This window comes from Amblyomma maculatum, chromosome 1, assembly GCF_055883805.1.
Source record: "Amblyomma maculatum isolate TAMU_Amacu chromosome 1, ASM5588380v1, whole genome shotgun sequence".
Taxonomy (NCBI): domain Eukaryota; kingdom Metazoa; phylum Arthropoda; class Arachnida; order Ixodida; family Ixodidae; genus Amblyomma; species Amblyomma maculatum.
Window position 1 is genome coordinate 69,565,711 of NC_139344.1, and position 9,855 is coordinate 69,575,565.

The 9,855-nt window shown below is 46.8% G+C and overlaps 1 long non-coding RNA gene across 1 annotated transcript; it reads right to left on the reverse strand.

Moving 5' to 3' along the window:
- Nucleotides 1–1,638: 1,638 nt before the first annotated feature.
- Nucleotides 1,639–8,504, reverse strand: LOC146202753 (uncharacterized). Its single transcript, XR_014703747.1, has 4 exons — nt 8,375–8,504; nt 6,899–7,024; nt 6,246–6,412; nt 1,639–2,364 (listed from the first exon to the last, which is right to left on the reverse strand). It is a non-coding gene; the product is annotated as an uncharacterized LOC146202753 (long non-coding RNA).
- Between the last annotated feature and the right edge of the window lie 1,351 nt (nt 8,505–9,855).

A 9,855-nucleotide genomic window follows, 5' to 3' on the forward strand; every position in this document is an offset into this window, starting at 1 on the left:
CACAGGGAATTCGTCCCGCGAATGGATGCTTCTGATAGAGGTGTTGGGGCCGTTCTGCTTCAATCGCATGACGAAATCCTGCACCCAGTTGCTTATGCGAGCCGTACGTTGCTCCCTCGAGAGGTAGCCTATTCTTCCACTGAGAAAGAGGCTTCTGCACTCGTTTGGGGAATAGAGAAATTTCAAGTCTTTGTTTACGGGAGAAGGGTTCTCGTCCACACGGACCACCAGCCTTTGAAGTTCATTAAAGAAACAAAATCTGCGAACAGTCGCGTTCTTCGTTGAAATAATAAGCTTCAGGAATACAACTTCCGTGTCGAGTATATTAAAGGCAGCGAGAGCGTGGGAGTAGATTACATGAGCCGGCTGGAATAGTTATTCAGCTTGCACTACTACCTAGCTGCATTGTGTTGATTGTGTAATGAAAATCGTACATGATGTGCTTGTCTATATTTGTGCTCACTTGATCGTTATCAGTGATCCGTGACTTGTGACATGTGCTCAAGACATGAATAACGATCTACAGTGTTCTGGTGCTGTGCGGGCTCTGATCGGTGCGTATATGGTGCGCGTCATGAACCGTAGTGAGTGATGAACGCTCTTCAGTGCATCGAACGGACCAAATCTATTGCATCCCTCTGCGGGGCGCAATAACGTCAATCTCGGCGCTGGTGGATGTCTAGGGTATTCCGAGGCAATATTCTTCAGTGGGGGGCAGTATCACAAGCTGTCTCGCCTATTATACAGCGGAAGTTGCGGGAGCTTCTACCTCAGATATAGAGCGTAACTCACGGGACCTCGCTGCTCCTCTGAGCAAGCTTCGACAAGCCGATGGAACAGCGACCGCGTGTCCTTAACGCGGGCGCTGCGCAAAAAGCCGAGTGTATAAAATGACAGACTGCAGAACGCCCGCGCCAGTGCGCTCTGGGACGATTCAGACTCCCGGTCCACTCTCGCGGCCGCTCCGGGGAAGCGTATTGTGTTTCCTCAGGCCCGCGATCGACGCATCGTTCTCCTCACCTGTACTGCCGCCGCTACCGATCAACACAGCCTTCGACGCTTCAACTAACAAGAAGACCGTGAGAATTCCATTTCGCCACCACGAGAAGCCAACTCGCTTTGCAACAAGGACCCAACCAGCTCCCCCACCGGGAGCAATACATACGGCCCTCGTTCACCTCGTGCATCGGTTGGCGGTGACAACGAAGCTTCGGGAAGACAAGGGCCTTCAAACCCAAGGCCAGACCAGTCGACGCAGTCAACCATGACGAGCTCCCGAGTGAGCAGACTTGCCAACCAGTCCTGCATGATGAACTTGCAGAAGCCCCTCTACAGGATCACCGGCCCGATCACCGGTAATAGCACCACAGACTCTTGAAAGCCAGACTACGAGCGGGTTTATGCCGCCTCGGCGGACGCCGAAAGCTCCTCAGACAGTAGTAAATTGAAACCTCACAAACTTCCCACTCCTCTGACAAAGCTGGGGCATAACTCTCCGTAGTCACAATGAAAATTCCCCAGACGGCCATAGCCGTCCGACGGTCGACCGACGGACGTCCGTTTTCGGACCTACGGACATCCGACGGAAGTCCGGTTATGTTCGATATACGTCCGTCGGACTATCGTTCGTGGATCCGGATCGCGTCCCACGGACGTCCGACGGGCAGCCGGAGGCGGACATTCGGACGTTTCCCGGAACATGCTTGCAGGGCCCGCTATTGGTGTAAAAACTTGTCAATAACATTCGTGTAAAGCTCAGCAAGCATGTGCCATGGAAATTTCAGTCACATACTAGTGCTCAATGCCCTTGTCGTGAGAGTAAAGCAGACAATAGAATATGCAACAGGTTCAAGTTTCCTGTTGTCTGCTTTACTTTCACACACAAAGCACTGAACAGTAGTGTGCAATTAAAACTTCCATCAAAGAGGCACATATGCTAGCTGAGCTTTACACAAATGCACCATTCCTGAAAACATGCTAAGTGCATAGGCATACCAGCATGCGAGGTTGTAAAAAAATCTTTTTTGGCTTTATTGCAAAAACTGCATGCATAAATAGTCTACACTGAAAAAATATCGATGTTAAGGAATGGCATGGTAAAATGCAGGCCAACTGGAATATTAAGAATCTACTTGAATAATTTTAATTATCCTTGGCCGTGACAGCTCTTCCCTTGGGGAGGTGGTGGAGGAGAAGGTATTTATTGAAACCTAATATTTCGGAATTAGCGAGGAGATGAGCGAGTTCTCTGTGGGTGGCCTCCGCAGGCCGGGATTCCAGGAGCAGTTACTATCCTGTGCATTTGCTCGATCAGCTGTTGCTGGTCTTTCAGGCCTAAGATGGAAAGAGCAGGCTGGGCTCCTCCTGCAATAGAAGGGAAAATGAAATTCAAGTTATCTGTGCTGAATTTTGATTACACATCTCCAAGGGCAACTGCCAGTTTCTCTCAATTGCTTTTTCCAGATGGCTCTGTACGCATGCATCTCCATTCAGAACTGTCACATACTATATAGAAAGGTCATATAACTGCAGCAAAACCCATGCAGAACAACAAAAGATACAAACGTAGTTTGACCAGAACCTGGCATTCAGTATTTTAATGTTTTTATGTCGTCTTTTTGAACATGCCACTCTGACCAAACATGGCATGTTATGCTTGCTGCTATGCGCCCTCAGCAATGCCCAAGACATGGAGTGCACATGCAGAGAAACTAAGCATAAAGGATGCTGTATATGAACATAAAGCACAGCCAGAGCATTGCAGTATTACACAGGTACGCATTGGCGGCAGAAACCTACATTTTGAGCGGTTTAACAGGCAGATTTCTAAAGTCATTGTTCCTGCTCTGAAAAGAAGTGATCAATAATAACATCATTTAAAATTGTTACCTTTTTATTCTGTAAACTGCACATTTCGCTGGTTTCCATGCACCCTCTACCAAAGACATTCCCTGGGCGTGTTGGGGGTATATCGACATCAACATCTAGGCTACAAGCGTCTAGAAAGCGTCTCCTTAGAGCAGCTGCGACGAAGTAGCTTATCTGATAACATGCAAGCTGCTGCAGCAGAATAAAGATAGACATTTGACATGTGGCTAAAGCCCAATGTGGAAGCATAGCCCGCCGCAGTGATTGCGCAGTGTTCATGCTTCTACAAGAGTTAAAAGTTATTTATTTACCCACAGCGCTATATGTGACATTACAATAGCAAGGCTTATAGTTACACAAAACACAATAAGCTGACAACCACAAGCTCTTGATGCAGCATGGATGTTAGTTACTGAAATATGGTTGATATTCTGGCAACCAGCTGTGCATGTATGTCATGGATTTCTCAACTACGCACAACAAATTACAAAAAAAATAATGGTATTTATAAATGCAGCCAGCTGTTCACAAGAAACATTGTAGCTTTTTTATGGGGAAGGTAGTGGGCGCCAAAGAAACTGCCCCTGTAAAGGCGCCTAATTTGCCCCTATGTAATATCGGGGACAAGTGTGTGGACTACACAAACTGCAATCAAAGCACATAACTTTCACATCGACCAGGAAACTCGGACCATACTTGTCGATGTGAAAGTTGAACATTAGTTCTTTCAAGTGTGCAAGAGAAATAAGGTCACAATTCGTTTACATCGTGATTCTAGTCCAAAATCTAGACATACTGTCCAGAGACTTTCGCCCCCGCAGTATAAGCCACCATTTGGGTAAGAGATTAGTAAAAGAAGTGTATAAAAGACATTAGTGCTGCTGGACAGCCATAGCTATAAAAATGGTATTGACATTGGAGTACTGCCTTAAGGCGGGACCTAGGGCATTACAAAAGCAAGAGTTAGTGTCCGCTGGTCCTCATTTGAACGAACAAAAAGAGGGGGGGGGGGGAAGAAATCTACCTCAACTACATGTTTTGAGTGACATCAAGCCGCAGTTAGCATTAAAGATATCACACAGTTTTGTGGAAGATTTGGGAGCGCTTTGCTGCTTTCTTACAGGATTGGACAAAAGAGCTCACCATCTTCAGAAAGGCATGTTATATAGAAATGAAAATAGTGAATTTACTGCATCTGGCCACAACAACTTGCACACGGAGAGGAAGATGAACTGAAAATTTTATACATGAATGTACGTATTTACAACAGGTGAAACAATGACCATGATCTATGCCGAAGAGGAAAGAGATCAAAATCTAGCTCAGAACGAGTTCTCCAGGCCGCGGGGCCGTTTCATTAACTTCGGGACTCCGCCCACATTTCTCATCCCCAATGACAACGAACTCACACATGACTGGCTAACAAACATTTTGGCATGTCTTTCCACTTTCATAAGTTCTTCACCCTCTCCCTAATACAAGCAATGCAAAAGGGACAACAAATTCGTTTCACAACAAACGGAATTTAGAGAATGGACCTCGAAATGATTTGCTCACTACGTCACATGCCAAACTCTCTCCCCTAGGAAAAAAAAAAAAAAAAAATTAGAACCCATCAAAACGGTGTCCCACGTGCGCAACCATTGTTGCCCACAGCTTGCATCCTTGGCGGCTCCTTTTACAGGGCAATTATTGCAATTATTGGCGTCCGAGTCAGCACCATTGCGGACCACATCAGAAGAGCCAACCCACATCCTCCCGCTCCGCATCATACCGTCACTTTTACACACTTGCCCTTTTTCAACGCCGCCATCTCCCACCATTGTTGACATCCAGGGTTGGAATCCTCAACGAGACCCCACTCGGCGCGCCTGCACTGAATAATTGTCACTTTTATGGGCTCCCCAACAAGGAAGAGGGCCTTACACACTTCAAGCTGACAGTGTTTTTTCTTTGAACGATAAGCAGTTCTTCCAAAAGAGGTGCTCGTTTCAAAGCTGTGCTGCCTCCGGGTGATGGGTCCAGTCAGCGTACTAAGGACCCGTTAGTTGTATACTGTTCGTAAAGCTCCTTAAATAAAAATGAGCCCCCTACATGACACAGCAACGAGAACAAACTGCCTGTCCCCGCGTCTTCGAGTGCGACAGCAAAGTCCTCGGAAGAGGGGACTTCTTTCCCTCTCTGCCTACGTTTCCGTTAAGCTCTGTAGCTGCCTCTCTGTGCGCGTCTCTCCGCCTCCTGTTCGAGGGCAAGTGGGAGACGGCCGCAGCTGGGCATTGAACAGGTGACCCAAAAAGAGCAGACTAATAATGGTGCCTAGCATACCCACCGATCCCTTACAGAAATCATTAAAGAAATGAAAGCAACACATCAGATAACGCTACAATGTTTCTAAGTGCAAAGTCGACAACTCCAAGTCATATAAATATATGTACATCTCCGCACATTAACTAGACAGAAACAGTGCAGAGTAAACTAATAATTCAGTGTCTAGCAACACTATTAAAAGGGGATAAAGGCCACGGGGGGCTGCGATTATTAGTACCGTTTTGCCTTTAAACTACAATAACATACTTGTTGCAAGCTTAAAATCAAAGATTCACACCTGTCCCACCCACAACAATGGAACACACATCTGACTCAAGTCTGCAGAGAAAGAGCGAGCTAGACTATTGCAGACGCACCCTTGGTTATTTTTCTGGCATTTCTGAGGGTGAAGAATCTGACTTGTCAGTAGCATGCATATCAATAAGAATCCTATGACAGTAAATGCATCAGATTTTCTGGAGTGCCTTTTCTTTCCTGACCACATGAGGTGAGCTATAATTTATCCAACTTGGCCTAGGTGTATTCTATGAATAACAAAGCTATAGCAGGTACACAGTCGTCCACTCAGGCTGAACATGCGAGTGCGTGGCATGCACTTTTTGAGATGCCACTGCATCCAACGCAGCTGCACACCGTAGCGAAGAGGCAGACAGCGTGAAGTACCAGCCTCTAGTCCCTCTACCACCACTGGGGTCCCAAACTAGGGCCCCCTTGTTTTTGTCAGGACAGGCCCCCTCAGGGTCAGCTAGTGAGTAACCTCCTGTATTTGTATCTGATGGCAATGTTTTCCACCACCACCCACAATACGCAGCTGCGCATCATAGCAGATGTGCAACAACAGCTCCTGGTCCTTCTATGCATAAGCCACTTTGCCTTGATGCATGCCTGCGCACCATAGTAAAGAGGCAGACGACATGACGCAGCAGCTCATGGTACCTTTACACGAGCCCCCCATTGTACTTCGATATGCACCATAGCAAATATACAGACTATGCCACACAGCAGCTCCTGGTCCCTCTATGCATAAGCCATTTTGCCTCAATACGTACCTGTGTACCTGAGCGAAGAGGCAGACGTGAAGCTGCAGCTCCTGGGCCCTCCATGCCCAAGCCACTTAGCATCAATGCACGGCTGTGCACTGTAGTAAAGAGTAGAAGGACGTTAAGCAGCAGCTCCTGGTCCCTCTACACATCAGCCATTTTGCCTCGATGAGCATCTGCACACCGTAACAAACAGCCCGATGTGACAAAGAAGCTCCTGGTTTCTCTACACATAAGCCACTTTGCCTCAATGCACGTCTGCACACCGGAGCAAAGAGGCAGATGACGTGAAGCTGGAGTGGCTGGTCCCTCTACGCACAAGCCACTTAGCCTTGATGCATGGCTGTGACGGATGAATTGCTATTTTGCAAACTGCATGCCACGCATTCCCATTCAAGCTAAGAGTGGACGACTGTGTAAACGTAAAATACTGGTTATTTACTTCAATGGACAATGACAAAAAGTAACATGGTGGACAATGTAAAAAGAATTTGCTGCATAAAGTTTGTTGAAACCAGCTCTACATCCTACATGTAAACAAGCTAAAACCTTAATGTCGAAGGGATGTCCTGCATGTTTAAAATCATCACGCTCAAACAACTTCAACACTGACAATCATGATTCAATATTAATAATATAGACAATTATGATACAATACTCACTTTTAGCCATACCAAAGAAATGAGAATGCAAAGTGATGTTGCAGTTTTTCCCCCGTGGATGGCAGTTTTCCATGTTCAAAGTGCTGCTTCCTGTTGGCCTACGAAATCGGCTACAGCAAATGGCATCTGAAAAATTTTTGGAAGCCTCATGCTAGTCTTCAACGAGAAAAGCACTGCCATACAGAATCGGAACACAAATACTTTTACAACACACTAAAAGCACTAACTGCGGTGCTGTTTTTAGGATGACTAGGTAGAGGTTTTGCTGTAGCAAGCCAAATGTTAGCCTTCAATAAGGAAAGCATTCCCATACAGAAACAGAACACAAAAGCTTTTACAACACATTAAAAGCATCAATTGCACAAATGCTTGTAAGATGACCAGGTACAGGTTTCTGCTATAGCCCACATCATGTGACCAGCGGTTATCAGAAGCCTTGTATGTGAGCATGATGCCCTAGATTCAATTTATGGCTATCACTGTATTAACAAGCATGGGTTTAAAGCTAATCTAAGAACATGGTAAAAGCTTTCAGTGCGAGACATAAGCTCAGTATCATGCACTATAAGGTGCTGCATGGCTCTAGTGTAGCTTTAGCATTATCTCGCTGTCAATAATGCAGTGAAGTTCTGAGGAGCCTTTGAATATCTGTAAGGACAAAGCAACAACAATTTTGTTTTCATCTCACTTTTGCTCAACTCGTGCTCTTTTTTTTTTTTTTTGAGCCCGCGGCTTGCATGGCCTCCCAGTATGCCTGTTTTGCATAAAAGAAGGCGTTGCAGGCACTAGAGCTTACAGCCCAACTGTATCGCGGCGGCGGTATGTCAAATTCGTGCCAGAACAGCGCAGAACAACGGGTCAAGAAAAAGACAAGTGCTGACTTTTTTTTTTTTCTCTTATCTCCTTGTCCGGTTGTTCTGCGCGGTTCGGTCCCACATGCATAACCAACATGCGCAAGGTGCTGTCCTGGTTTGTCAAAGCTGAAGGAGAGTACTAAACCTTTAGTTATTTAGTAGCTACAGCCGTTCCTTCTAGAAACTGTAGTTGCCGTAAAGCTCGAGAGAGAAAGATCAGCGGCTGCCGATTAAAATAAAAACAACCCTCGCGACGTTTCCACAAGTGTAGGCATGTCGCACGATAGGCTCGTGGGCAAAATTTTTCTCGTATAGTTTTTAAAACTCGGCACGTTACGCATGGTTTACAAATGAACTCCTTTAAAGCTCAGGCAGGCACTCCTTTATCAGAGACAGAGAAGTTGCGCGGCTTACTGGCGCAGCGTCCAGTAATGCCGAGAAAGATGGCCCTCAGACTTGAGGCTGCACTTTAGTTAGTCGGCGCGGAGCCATCCTGTCAGTCTCGCCTAAAACACTCGACCGTTCGGCTGCTGTACAGAGCTGTTTCCTTACCCAAAAGCTCACCACTATCGGTGCATCGAAAAGTTCCACTAAAGAAACCAAAGTTCGGTGAAATACTTACTTTGGAATCGGCGGGTGAACAAAGTGTGCCAGCCGCACCAAGCCACAGCAAAAACAATGCTAGCAGTGCATTACAGCCGTAGGTATTTGTAACTGCGCAGAAAATGCAGAACACGGAAACGTGAAGCCATCTAAACTTCAACTTGTCAGGTGGATTGGATTGGCTCAGTTTAGATTTTTTTGAGGATAGGTTCGGTTTCGTTCTTTTTGAGCTTGCTGCTTGCTGCGTCTATTCAGCTACTGATTAAAATTTTACCGAAGCATCATGATAGAAAAATGTTTAATGGTCATTTAACTTTTAATCAAAAATTTTTGATGGAAGAATTCAACGATGAAACATGCAGAAAATAAAAAAAAAACTGTTTAATGGAAACGCTTTCTATCGCATCGATTCGCTCTGGCATCATATAATGCAGACTTGACGGTATTACTGATTTATACGCAGTTCAGACGAGCACGACGACTACAAAATATATCATAGCTGTGTAAAAGCAAATTCAGTGGCGGACGTACGGCGGCTGTCCGCTGGGCGAACGGATTCGACCATCCGCTTTCGTACGTACGCCGGAATACCGGCGGACGTCCGAAATCGGCCGCCGAGTTGCGGCCGAGTTCGGTTGTCCGTCGGACGTCAGTGGCCGTCTGGGTCAGTTTTTTGTAGCGAAAGCTACACTGCGGTAAGTTTTAAAGCCGTCGGCGTGGCCCCGTGTGCCGTATGCCGTATTCTCCGCGACGCATCGCGCAGTTGCCGAGCAACTGTCACGTGGTCTAGACTGATGGCTGGGCCAGGAGTTCGTGCCGTCGGCTTGGCACCATGACACCGTATGCTACAGAGCAAACAGAAGACAGAAGAACAGCGTGCCAAGCGATTGGAAAAGCGGCGAAGGCAAGACGCAGAAAGACAGGCCCGACTAGCTTTTCTATGACAGGAGACGAGGCGTCGAGCGCTGCTGCCCAGGCCGAAGCAATGCCACGATAATCATCATGTCGTTCGACCCATCCCCGCCGCACCTGTGAACACGGTAAAACTGTGTGTGTGTGTGTGTGTGTGTGTGTGTGTGTGTGTGTGTGTGTGTGTGTGTGTGTGTGTGTGTGTGTGTGTGTGTGTGTGTGTGTGTGTGTGCGTGTGTGTGTGTGTGTGTGTGTGTGTGTGTGTGTGTGTGTGTGTGTGTGTGTGTGTGTGTGTGTGTGTGTGTGTGTGTGTGTGTGTGTGTGTGTGTGTGTGTGTTATATTTTGTGAAAGTGGTGTCATTCTAACCGGTGTGTGTCTCCACAGGCGAGTGCCGAGACTGTCCTATGCGTAGAGGCTAGAGGGTTGCCTAGCCGTGCCGACCGGGAGCTGGTTATCCTTACGGGGGACTTTAATAAAGACAACGAGCGTAATCCTACATTCATTAAGGGTGCTGAACAGCGGTTTCAACTGGAGTTGAGCAAGCAGCAACCAGCCTCTGCAACGGAGTGGGGAAGAGCCTGGACTTGGTA